This window comes from Protobothrops mucrosquamatus, unplaced genomic scaffold (assembly GCF_001527695.2).
Source record: "Protobothrops mucrosquamatus isolate PMUCROS unplaced genomic scaffold, P.Mucros_1.0 scaffold10, whole genome shotgun sequence".
NCBI classification, from domain to species: domain Eukaryota; kingdom Metazoa; phylum Chordata; class Lepidosauria; order Squamata; family Viperidae; genus Protobothrops; species Protobothrops mucrosquamatus.
In genome coordinates, this window is record NW_015386397.1 from 1,430,638 (window position 1) to 1,444,727 (window position 14,090).

Sequence of the window (14,090 nt, forward strand, 5' to 3'; positions counted from 1 at the left end):
TTAAAAATAATTTTAAATAGAGACACAGCTTCTAATATTCGGTTTTTTAATCTGGTTTTACAGGGGTTTGTATTTTTATGCTTTGTATTTGTACTGTTTTTAATACGCTGTGCACCGCCCTGAGTCCTGCGGGAGAAGGGCGGTATATAAATTAAATTAATAATAATAATAATAATAATAATAATAATAATAATAATAAACACTCAAATCCATCTAGTCATCCCGACTCTACACCTAATTCAGGAATTACAGGATTGTAAAAAGAGAGTAAAAGATTAAGGTTGTTAGAAATAAGAAAAAATATAAGCTGATTTATTTGATCAATTTAAAATAGATTTATTGCTATTTCTGGTAATCCTTAATAAATTTTTGCTGACATTAGGACTGAAATGATGATTTTGCGGATTTTTTATCGATATGGGAAGAAATCATTCGTTGCATTTTAAGAGAAGGTGATAAATTACTAATCATTATTTAGAGATGAAAGGAAAAGTAATTTTGTTATATGTTTCTTTTTCTTTTTTCCTTTTTTTACCATATTCTTATTTTTTTCTCTTCTTTTCTGCACCCCTTTTTATTTTTATATATATTTTTAGTTTGTATTAGTTTGCATTGTTGTACATTGTAATTTTGTAATTAAAAGAAAGAAAGAAGCAAGGAATGCAACTCTTTGACAAACAATGCAGTAATGAGTTCTGACATTTATATACACCTTTTTTTGTGGGTGGAGTGGAACTTCTCTATTTTCACACCAAGTACATCCGGTGTGGTGTTTTTAGTTACACTGTCTTCCTAGTGACTGGTTTTGCCCTGTTTGGGATATAGACATAAGTAGCCATGCAATAGTGTTGAATATCTTTAGCTCGGGTGTAGGATGAGGGTGAAGATTCATTCTCCGAGCTTGTGGGTTGGTTTCCTGAACATTTCGTTACCAGGCTAGGTAACATCCCTTAAACCCCACTAAACTCTGCTGAAGATGTTACCTAATCTCATAATAAAACTAACCCACAAGTTCGGAGAACAAACCTTCACCCTCATAGATAGCCATATAAGCCCATACATTGAGGCCTGATCATATATGCCTATTGAAGCACTTAAAAGAAGGTATATAATATTCCATAGATCAGTGGTTCTCAACCTTTTTAATGCCACGACCCCCAACCGGTCGTAAGCCGAGGACTAAACCGGTCGTAAGTCGAGGACTAAACCGGTCGTAAGTCGAGGACTACCCAACCGGTCGTAAGTCGAGGACTTTCCCTGCCCAGGAGCGCTGCACATGCGTGTTTCCGCCCCCTGCGCCAGCCCCCTGCAAGCGGCAGAGATGGAGCAGGCCGACCACCAGCTGGCCCAGCCCAAGGGAGGTAAGGCACCCGCCGGAAAAGGGGAAAAAATGGTGGACAGCCTTGCTTGGCGACCCGTGTGAAATGGACGATCGACCCCAAATGGGGTCGCGACCCATAGGTTGAGAACCGCTGCCATAGATTATATCATTTTGTGCAATTACTGGGAGCCAGGAAATGGATAGCTCTTAAAGTTAATGCATTTTATGTTATCTAAAGCACAAGAATCCATGAGCTCAATTCCCAATAGAGGGTTTGAACCCCATAGCATAGCATTTGGCTACTACATCTGTGAGTCTAAACCAGACACTGTAGTATGTGACTCCCAGTGATCAATGTACAGTAGATATGCCAGTTCTGAAAGAATTCTGGCCTCTGCCCTTTGTATCATCTATTGTTTCTGCATTAACTGCACCTCTATGAGAATATATTATAATTATCATGCCAGGCCACAACTATTTTGCATTTGCACGAGCTAGCTTTGAAATCTATTTGCATATCACTTAACTCATAACAATATCAACCTGCTGATTCCCTTTGTCGTGTTTATCATGTTTTACTTAATTTTTTATACCTCATGGGTATTATTGCTTTGCTTGAATGTAAAGTCACATGCAGGCTAATAGTAGCAAGTTAATGATTCGAAAAGCAAGGGCAGAAGGAAAGTTTGATTCTTTCCTATTGAACCCCAGAAGTGGGACCTAAGGGTCTTTATCTTAATTAACAACCAAATACAAATACAGATTATTGATTCTGGGATAAAGTGAGAATTAATTCTAACGAAGGGGCACATCAGGAGTAGCAAGGAACAATATATTTTACAAGGTTTATTAAAAAATACAGACAAGGCACTTGCACAACACTCTACAGTTGCTTGGCTTTACAATTTATATGTGTGTGTGTGTTGTTTAGTATATTGTGCAAACCTATTCTGTTTATAATACAATATATTGCCCAGAAAAATAGTTAATGCAGCAGCCAAGATAGGCATATTATATAGATTCCAGTCCATGGGCTGTAAGGTACACTGAGTCTCTTTCTTTCCCTGTATCTCTGTTTACTCTGTTTACTCTGTCCATCGATTTCGATGAAGACCTTGACATCTTATGGATTATGGGTCATCAGCAGTGTATCCGTAGATGGCTGATGAGACCGATGTTAGCACGGAATGTTCTGCCACATACTGAACAGAGAAATGTGGACACTATTGCTTCAGCATTTGCAGCTCTGGCTTTACGGAGTGCTCGCTTCTCTTGTGCCAAGATTGTCCTTCTGTGTTCATATGTCTGGCAACCCTGGTAAACCAGGGTACGCCATGTCGGTCGATCATGCGCCAAAAATTCCCAAGAGATGGTGTCGATATCCAGGGACTTGAGAGATGCTTTCAGCGTGTCTTTGTATCGCTTCTTTTGTCCCCCGTGCGATCGCTTTCCTTGAGACAGCTCACCATAGAAGAGCTGTTTAGGGATGCGATGGTCTGGCATCCTTACAACGTGGCTTGCCCAGCGCATCTGGGCTTTCATCAACAGAGTGTAAACTAAGTGATGACTACATAAACACCTTGTTTACACCCGAGCCTGGGGAAAATCTGATCTGCCTCCCTTAAATCCATTGGGATGAAATGTCTTTTGTGGAACTTTGTTCAGCCTGTCTATAAATCACTGTACTTTGGTCAAAAGAGGACATCCCTTCAGTTTGAGACCCTCAAGCTCACAATGCCTCTTATTCCTTTTCCATTGAAAAAAATTGCACAAGATCTCTTGATCTTCAACCAACCTCTTCCCTGCTAGGCTGCAAGATCATACATTGATGTTTGCACAAGCCATCACAATAAAGAACATTGGATTTCAATGTATATGGTTACATCTTTATAACTATTTAATAGCTTGGAGAATTTCAAAAGGTGCAGGGTCCTTGGTGCTCTCTGAGCTTGGTTGTTTCAAAAGGTTCCAGGAATTATCCAATCTGGATGCTTAGCAGATATGTACACTGAAATAAATGAAAAATCCATTAGTTGTTTTTTTATATAAAGGAGAGTAGATTGAAAATAATCTTAAATCACCCTCTATATGAAGGAAATTGATTTTATTTAAACTATTCTAAAAGCTACGGTAAGATCGTGATGTCTAGAAATCTGAATGACTTAACTGCACTATTTGGCAATGTACCTAAGCAGTATGGTACACAAAAAGAGGGGAGATAAAGAATGTGAATGAAATACAGATTATTGATATAGTGAAAACAACTATAGATCCTGTTAGCCATAAATAAGTATAATAAGGAATCAACAAATATAACATGGTCATGAATTGGATTTGCATCACATAGAGTAGGCTAAAATATGATTAAATGGATTGTAATCTGGTGTTCTACCAATTCAATCAGTATAATTGATTCATTATATGTGAGTTCAGGCAATTAGGTTAAAATGGTAAACTGTGATTAAGTACTGTAAATTATGTCTATAAGTATATACTGGAGCCATCTCATTGTGACATACTAGTGTAGGACCTGAGTAAAAAATCACTCTGCTAACTGGGATAGATAAAATAGATTGTTGGCTTTAATTCCTCTATGCCCTTGCATTACTAAATTTATTTTCAAATTTATTTAAACCAGCTTCTCCAGAATTAAATGATTTATAGAACAGCTTCTTAAAACAAAATTGCACTAAATAGAAATATAAATTGGACATTTTAAAAGCAAACTCTCAATAGTATTGGTGTAAGGGCATTTTTCTATTGTATTCCATGCATCAGTCAAAAACTGCCTGTGCTAAAGTGAGTGCACCTGAATTTAAAACAGATAGGATTTGAAATCAGATTGAGAATTGTACATGGTTGTTGATCGGAAGATTTTCTGGGTCCTCCTCTAGTTAAGAGACTACAGAATTAAAGGTTCTATGGCTGTATCTGAAATTCAGAGTGGAAGACCATCAAGGATCTTTTTGTGGATTATGATTCCATAAAAGGGATAAATACTGGAAAGGCCCAGCAGTTTAATATTGATCGGCTTCCCAAAACTGGGACAGTCATAGGCATAGCTGCTAAAAGCATCTCTTTTTGTCCTCAGGTAATACAAATGCCTATTGGAAACTGCACAAACCTGCAGAGGACTCAAGCTATGAAATTTCAAAGCACTTGCTGCACCATATTATAAACTTGCTCTCGGTCTCATTCGGTGTAAGAGTAGTAAGGCTGTCTGCAGAGATATTTAGCCATAGTGCCTCTTTTTCAAGCTCTTGAAATCACTGCATTTGTACCTACCACACTCTGCCCAGCTAGAAATAACAACTTAGCAAGCTTTTGACATTTGACAATGACAAATTAAAAACATTGATACAATCCCTGCACACTGTGATATTTCTTTAGGGTCAACACCATAGCTCTTTCTAGAGACAATCATGGGCCTTGTTTTCACTTTCCTTCAATGTCAGAAAGGGAAATGGTAACTTACAAGAGCTGAACGCTTAATGAAAACAATACAATTACCTTTAATTGGATTAATAAGGGTTTGGGCACAATGCTGATTTAATAAGTCACAGAGGGAGGCTTCTCCCTTGATCCTTTTCTTCCTTGTGTTTAATTTATCCAAGCATCTCCTCCTTTCATTTTTTTTTTTTTTGGAGAGCACTTCTTGTAATCTACTATTTTATTTTAATATTTTGGGCCATTATAGCTATTCCTTTCTTGGTCAAGGTTCCCAAGACTTCAATGATAGGGGGAACAATCTGAAATCTTGATGAATTTCTGTCCATTGTATTACTAATAGAGAGACCAGTACTCTGAGCAGAAAAGAAGCATAATTGCCTCTAGATGAGATGGGCGGCACACAAATCAGATAGATAGATAGATAGATAGATAGATAGATAGATAGATAGATAGATAGATAGATAGATAGATAGATAGATAGATAGATAGATAGATAGATAGATAGATAGATAGATAGATAGATAGATAGATAGATAGATAGAGGTTAGGTTAGGTTAGGTTAGGTTAGGTTAGGTTAGGTTAGGTTAGGTTAGGTTAGGTTAGGTTAGGTTAGGTTAGGTTAGGTTAGGTTAGGTTGATAGCCTGTTCCACTTGTTGGGGTGTTATTTATTTTAATGGTTAACTTTTTTCTCCATGAGTAGTTTAAAAAGTCTGATGCCTTAGAAGACAAATCCCATTTTTGCCACTGCCATTGCTGGCTGTGGTGATGGGAGTTGTAGTGCAATATAGCAAAGTGAGCAAGTTTGCCATAGAATACTGCGCATTGATCAATAAGAGGATTGCCATCTTTCCTACATTTATTGAAGACAATCTTCCATTTGAATCCCAATCCACATTAAAGATTAAAGATTAAAAAAACTATAAGAAGATATACAAGCTGAAGGTTTGATATTTGCCAATCAAAATTGGCATCTCAACAACAGATTGTATTGGCAAAGAAGGGTCACCTCCTGTCTCTCCACTTGGAAGATAGATAAATCAACACTAATATTATTTAACTTTTAGATTTGGTTTCTAGATTTGTTGCTATTCTTTTCAATTACCCCATGGATGTTTTTATGTATATCTTTGTGGGCTTATTGTTGTGATAGTTGCTGTTGTATTTTTGATGTTGTGTTGGTAGCCATCATAGCTTGATTGACAATAATTTCCAAAAATCAGATTGAGTGAGTTCACATTTTTATAAAACTGAAGTTCCAAGTTCAGAGAAAAGGAATTCAGAACTGAATTTGATAAGAGTTATATTGTCCTAAAAGTTAACTTTGCAATTTAAATTTACTCCTGGATTCAGTATTTTCCTGGATGTTCCACTCTGGATGATGATCAGAAGTTGTGCATAGTTAAGGCTAAAATGCCAACTGTGCTATTTTTCAAGAAATGTCAGATTTGCCACAATGATTCATGCCTAATACAGGAATATGCAGTCCACATATTGTACATGGCTGTATGTGATTCCCCCCATCTTATTGTTTCCACATCTTGTTTCCCCCAGTTATTACTGAAATTCAATGGGAATTGTGAAAAGTAGAGATACACTTTTTTCCTATCAATTTTCAGCAGAAACTGCAATAAAATTGATGTAGTATATGAGTAAGCTTAAAATAGGGATAACATCTAGCACCATGTCATATATTTACATACAACATGCATGAACAAAATGCAGAATAATGGAGTGAAAAATCTATTCCCAACCTCCTAGGTAGCATCAGGAGAAAAAATGTTATGCACCCTACTTTAGATACTTCCTGTATGGACTACTGTAACACAATCACACAGAAATAGGCTGAGCAATTGTTTTGAAATATCTACTGATCCAAAAAGCTACATCCAGTCTTTTGACTACCTTGCTACAAAACTTAATGAACTACTGCTCTGCTTCTAGGAATGCTGGGAATTGAAATCCATAAATCTTAAAGTTGCCAAGTGTAAAAATGCTAGTTTAAATCAACTTGCCATATTTTTCCATTCTTTATCACAATCTTGCTTCCTGCCCATCCATACACCACTTCATTCATTGCCTTTTGTCTTTTCAGTTTCTCATTGCTTCCCCCTTTTGAAGATCTTGTTTATTCCATCCAGCCATGAGATGCTCAGCCAACTTTTTTACCCATTCACTCTTCCTTCATATACTTGTTTTGCAGTTAAATTCTCCTTCCTTTTCCCTTTATAACTCACCACTTCTTTTGTACCACTCTTCTACAGGTCACTCATTCATGTGTTCAAACTACATTTATTCATTGGCTATTCATTCATTCATATTCATTGTGAAAATGAATATTTTACCATAATTGCTTTTTTATTTCAAACATTACCTATAAAAATAGAGGAAACGTTTTTTGATGATTTGAATACACTGATCTCGAAATTTATTTGGCAAGAAGGAAAGCTCGAATTAAAGTGTAAATGCTACAAGAAGCTAAAGATAACGGAGGATTTGGACTACCAGATTGGGTCTTATACTACCAAGCATGTGCTCTAACATGGTTAAAAGAATGAATAACCCTTAGAAAGAAAGAAAAGGTTGTTATATTTAGAAGGACATGACTGGTAACTTGGATGGCACACATTTTTATGGTATGGAAAGAATAAAACCCATATATATTTCCAAAACCACTACATAAGAAACACATTATTACTTGTATGGGAAAAGATAAAACCAAAAATCTACACAAAAATCCTAGGATGGCTATCAACCATGGAAGTATTCGTTCAACCAAATGTAGTTAAATTTGAGAAAATTCTAACATATAAGGATATTCTGAATACAGATGGGAAATTAAAATCTAAACAAGAGTTAGAAGATCATGGAATTGACTTATCATGGTGGCCTCGACTGCAAATGCAATAGAGGTATGATAAAGATGTTAAAATATACAGTTTTTATATAGAATAGAATAGAATAGAATAGAATAGAATAGAATAGAATAGAATAGAATAGAATAGAGCTGGAAGGGACCTTGGAGGTCTTCTAGTTCAGCCCCCACTCAAGCAGGAGAACCTATATCATCTCAGACAGGTGATTGTCCAGTCTCTTCTTAAAAATCTCCAGTGATGGAGCACCCACAATTTCTGGAAGCAAGTTGTTCCACTGTTTAATTGTTCTCACTGTTGGGAAGTTTCTCCTTAATTCCAGGTTGCTTCTCTCTTTGATCAGTTTCCAACCATTGTTTCTTGTCCTTCCCTCTGGTGCTCTGGTGAACAACGTGACCCCCCTCTTCCTTGTGGCAGCCCTTCAGATACTGGAATACTGCTCATGTATCCCTAGACAACGTCTGATCAGGTGTTGTTGACTTCTGATGAAAAACTGATTAAGAAATTGTATAACTTCTTATTGAATTTCAAAATAGAAGATGAACAAGTGAAAGAAACAATGATAATATGGGCAAAATGTTTGGGATACAATATAAAATTAAAGAAATGGCAAAATCTTTGGGAAAGAAATTATAAATTGACAATGGCAACTTCATATAAAGAAAACTTATATAAAATGTTTTATATATGGCATCTTCTACCTGTCAGATTAGCAAAAATGTTTTAAAATATGTCTAGTAAATGCTGGAAATGTAATCAGAATCCTGGTACATATTATCACCTGTGATGGACATGTGTTAAAGCAAAAATATTTTGGACAAAAATACATACTTGATTAGAAAAGTTGTTAGAGAAACATGTAGATTTTAAACCTGAACTTTTTTTATTAGATATAATTCCAGAAAAAATAAATAAACAAAGTGTATATTTAACATTACATGTATTAATAGCAGTGAGGTTGTATTTGCACAGCACTGGAAAAAAGAAAAAACACCATTGGATGAGGAGATAATCAAGAAAATACTGAACTGTGCTGAAATGGATAGACTTATATTGAGAATAAAAGAAAAAGAAGACATAGAATATTTTCAAACATGGAACTTATTTTATCAGTGGCTGGAAAAACAAGATAGAGAGTAAGAACTTAACTTCTATTACTAAGCAAAAAATTAACCCAGACAATACGTTGTTCATTAAGCACTAATGAATTGTAATAATAGAAAATTAATAAAATGCTTTTAAAAAAAATAATTTACCACTCCTTTGGTACCACTCTTCTACAGGTCATTCATTCATGTGTTCAAACTACATTTATTCATTGGCTATTCATTCTTGATTTTACACACTAGATATATATCCTATTCCCACCATGTTTAATTTACTTTTAAGTTTATCCTGACATATTCAACTCACACTGTGCATTCTTAATATACAGCCAGACCTATGTTCCCCATTTCATCATGTACTAATATTTGCTGACATCATTCAGATTCTCAGCTAATACCATAACATAATCTACTGTATATATCAAAAGCACATCTAGTTTACTTCCCCAATGAATACATCTGTAATGTACTAAGAAGCTTATTCCTTATTCATTTACCCATAGATAATTACACAACAACAACACACTTCCTTGTTTTTACTCATTGCTCAGTACTGAGCCATTCAATATGTATTCCATTTATACTCATGTATGCTTTCTATCAATCATATACTATTCTTACCATATTCAGCAATCAACTTTCCACTCAGTATGGTGAAAACATTTCATTTTTCAAAACTACTCACTGTAGCATATACTTTCCCTAAATAACAAATAAAATAAAATTTCTCTCTCATTTCATTAACTTGTTTCTCAATTATCTACTGAAGAGCAAAGGCTTGACATGGGATAAAGCTACATCTCACTTCCCAAATCTTATTCATTGTTGTGTCCTGTACCCTCAATCAATCAGAACAGAGCTGGAAGGGACCTTGGAGGTCTTCTAATCCAGCCCCCTGCTCAAGCAAGAGACCCTATACCATTTCAGACAAGTGAATGTCCAGTATCTTCTTAACACACACCCCCGCACACACACACACACACACACTGATGAAGCACCCACAATTTCTGACGGCAAGCTATTCCACTGGTTAATTATCCTCAATGTTAGGACATTTCTCCTTAATTCCAGGTTGCTTCTTTCCTTGATTAGTTTCTATCGTTTCTTGTCCTGTTCCCTGGTGCCTTGGAAAATAAATTGACCCCCTCCTCTTTGTGGTAGCTTCTCAAATACTGGAAAACTGCTATCATGTCCACCCTAGTCCTTCTTTTCTCTAGACTAGCCAAATCCAAACCCTGCAACCGTTCTTCATGTTTTAGTTTTCAGGTCTTTAGTTGCTCTTCTTTGTACTTTTTCCTAAATTTCAACATCTTTTTGTAATGTGGTGACCAAAATGGATGAAATATGGCCTTACTAAGGTTTTATAAAGCAATACTACCTTTTCACTGAGGTCCTGCCAAATCCCCTTCCAGGAACTCTTAGCCTAATCCACTCATTCTCACTACCTTTCCTTTTGTATTCAAGAACAATAACAGCATTCTTACAGTCCTTAATTATAGATTCAGCTTTTATACTCTTTAAATATGTTGCGCAGCTATTCTATTATCAAACTACATTTATTTTTGTAATATTTCTCCAGATATATCGTCTACAACTGCAGTCTTACCACTTTTCTACATAAATGATTTCCATTATTTTGTTTCATTTTTATCCTTTGACACATTACTATCATTGCCATACAAATACCTAATAAAAGAAAACATTCATAGCTTAGAGTTGAAGTGAGGGGTCCTTGGTGCTCTCTGAGCTTGGCTGTTCTCTTGCAGACATTTCATTACCCAAACTAGGTGACATCATCAGTACTAGTAAGGAGTGGGGTTTGCTCTCGGTTTATAGTCTTGTGGATTACCCTGTCAGTGTTGCTGGAAGTGGTCTTGGAGGTTCTTTGGTTGGGCTGTTTATTGTTAACTCTTTTGGTAGTTCCTTGACTGGAATATTGTTTACTTCTTTATTGTTGGTCTGTTGTTAATCTTGGACTTAATGTATGGTCATCTGGGTATTAATTGCTGGTGGGGAGATATTCTGGTCTTTTGTTTCCTTTTTGACATGTTGATTCATCTGTTTTGCACATAGATTGTTTATGTCTATGTGTCTAGTGATGGCTAATTTGTCAGAATGCCAAGCTTCTAGAAATCCCCTAACATTTTTGGACTTGGCTTGATCCAAGGTGGTCACCATTTCCCAGTTGAAACTGTGGTTAAGCTCTCCATATATTGTGAAATTAAAGAGTTTTCATCATGTCTTCTGACTGTTAGCTAATGTTCATGGACGTGTCTTATGTAGTAGCTATTGCAATCATTACGCTGTATGTTGTGGATGACTAATGTTTTTTTTCTTCTGGGGCTGCTGGGTCTTTGGATTTACTTAAGGATGTTTAGGAGGTCTTTAGTTAGCTTGTGTGCTACACTGATTCTATGTAGTCATAATAGTCAGTTGGTGGTTTCTGAGATGTTTTTGATGTATAGCAATGCTATACTTTTTACAGCTTGTGTTGGTTGTGTTATATATGGGGAATGCCTGGTGGCTCAGTACTTAAAATGCAGTATTGCAGGCAAACTCTGCCCATCAGTTTGATTCTGATGGGGCTCAAGGTTGATTCAGCCTTCCATACTTCTAATGTTTGTAAAATGAGTGTGCATATTGTGGAGGGCAATATGCAATAATCCTTAAACTGTAAACCATCCAGAGACTGCTATAAAGCACTCTGGGGCAATATATAAGCCTAAATGCTATTGCTATTGGGCTGAGTGGCCAGGCACTTTTTGATGAAGTTGCATGGATATCCATTTTGTTGAAAGACATTGTATAGATGCTTTATTTCCTTTTTCTGCTGTTCAGGGTTGCTGCAGTGCGTTTGTGCTCATCTAAATAAAGTTTTTATGCAGCTTCTCTCATGGGCAGTTAGGTTGTTGCTTTGGTAGTGGAGCACTTGATTGGTGTGGGTAGTTTTTCAGTACACTTGTTTGTCATTGTGGTCCCTGCTGATCAGGATGTCCAGGAAGGGTAGTAAATTGTTGTTTTTTCTTCTCTGATAAACATAAAAGGGCTGTGACATCAAATGAGACTATGATTTCATCCTCATGATTGTTTGAAGGCACTGTAGGGACAACATATGAACAGACTTAATCATAGTTTCAATATATAAAAAGGGAAAGAGTGGCCTTTGTCTTTTAAATTGCAGATGGACTGCTGAATCGTATCCTGATGGGTTTGTTCTCCTATGTTGTGCCATGCAATCAGTTCATAAACACATCAGGACAAGATTCAGCAGTCCATCTGCATTTAAAAGACAAAAGCCACTCTTTTGAAGACAGCAAAATCCACATTCTGGACAGAGAGGACTGCTGGTTTGAAAGAGGGATCAAAGAGGCCATCTATGTCAAAACTGAACAGCCCTCTCTCAACAGAGGGTGAGGGATCTGACATTATCTATCTCCAGTCTACAACACAGTCCTTTCAGTGGTTCCAAGAAGGTTCCACAGCCATTTGCACTACTCAGGTGACCCTGATGACACAGATATGCCTCCAGGGGCTTCAACAACTTGCTAAAAGAATGCAAATGACCAGCTGTCAGCAAGGAGTATAAATCCTGCCATTCCCCACCATCCAGTCAGAGCTGAAGAAGCTTCTTGGATGAGAAGTGAAATGTCTTCAAAGAAAAACAAGAAAGTCCAGTTGCCTCATGGTCTACAAGAAAACAACCAAGCTCAGAGACCACCAAGGACCTCTCACAAATACCTAAATTTAGCCTTCCAGCATTCCATTACTTCAGTTTCATCCCAAATCATTTCATCAATGTTATGTTTTATTTCAGCCCTTGTGAAGAAAACTTTTCACTGAGCCTCTTTACCTATGTCCAAAACATTTATCAAGATGACAATGAGGGTGTTTACCGCAAGGAGGTTGACAGGTTGGTGAACTGATGTAAGGAAAATAGCCTAGTTTTAAACACTGGAAAAACCAAAGAGATAATTGTCAATTTCAGAAAAGGCAGGCACAGCCACACTCCTCTGTGTATTAATTATTCACCTGTGGAGATGGTTACCAGCATCAAATTCCTGGGTGTTCAGTTAACAAGTAGGCTGGCTTGGTCGCTCAACAGCGAGACATTGGTGAAGTGGGCACTGCAGCGCCTGCATTTTCTGCATCTTCCTTCCCCTGTCCTTACCACTTTCTACAGAGGGATGATCGAGAGCATCCTGTCATACAGCATCATAGTCTGGTTTGGAAGCATTACTGCTTCAGACAGGAAGGTGGTGCAGATAGTGGTGAGGATGGCTGAAAAAATTATTGGTAGTTCCCTACCTTACATCCAGGACATAGCAAGATTGTCTGGGACACTACACATCCTCTTCATGACCTGGTCTCCTTGTTACCTTCTGGGAGGAGGCTTCCTGGTATCCGAAGCAGAACATCCAGATTCAATCACAGTTTTGTTCCATACAATATTAACCTTGTGAACTCTAAAGCTTCCTCCTTCCGTTATGTATTCAAGATGGACAGTGATTAATATTTATATGTTACTTATATGTAAGGGTGTAGGTCTATACATATGTTGTATATAGTATGTTTAAATGCATTCACAATATGTATGTGTACACTTTGAGAGCAAGCAACTAATAATAATAATAATAATAATAATAATAATAATAATAATAAAGTTGGAAGGGACCTTGGAGGTCATCTAGTCCAACCCCCTGCTCAGGCAGGAAACCCTATACCATTTCATTTTTAATGTGTGCCATTGTGCCCAGAGTAAAAAATAAAAATAAAGGTTATCTATCTATCTATCCATTTATATATATCTGCTAAAGCAAGGCTTTTCAACCAGTGGTACGGGTACCACCTATGGTACATTGGCACCTGGCAGGTGGTACGCGAACATCCTAGAAAAGTGGTAATGGGGGAGGGGAATGAGCTGAACCGGTGGCAGCACCACACAAGCCTGAGTGAGAGATGGCTGGAGCTGCAGGGCTGTCAGGGCTCAGGGCAAGCGCCAGGATCAGCGCCAGGCTCCAGCTGGAGTTCGGTGCGGATCCTGGCACTTCTGCTGAGCCTAGAAGAAGCACCAATCAGCTGGAATGTTGGAGCATCCCCAGGGTCTTGTGATTTACATTCAGATGCTTGGCAACTGATTCATATTTATGACAGTCACAGTGTCCCAGGGTCATGTGAAGTGACCAAAACCTGCTGCAACCACCCAGCAGATGGGGAGAGAATAAAAACCAAACACCCTCCACCCCACTGCCAATCCTCAACAGAAATGCTCACAACAATGAAAACCTCGGATAGGAGGAAGAGCGCCGCCAGGTGGGCAGGCAGGTGTCTTGCTTGGCTGTGGC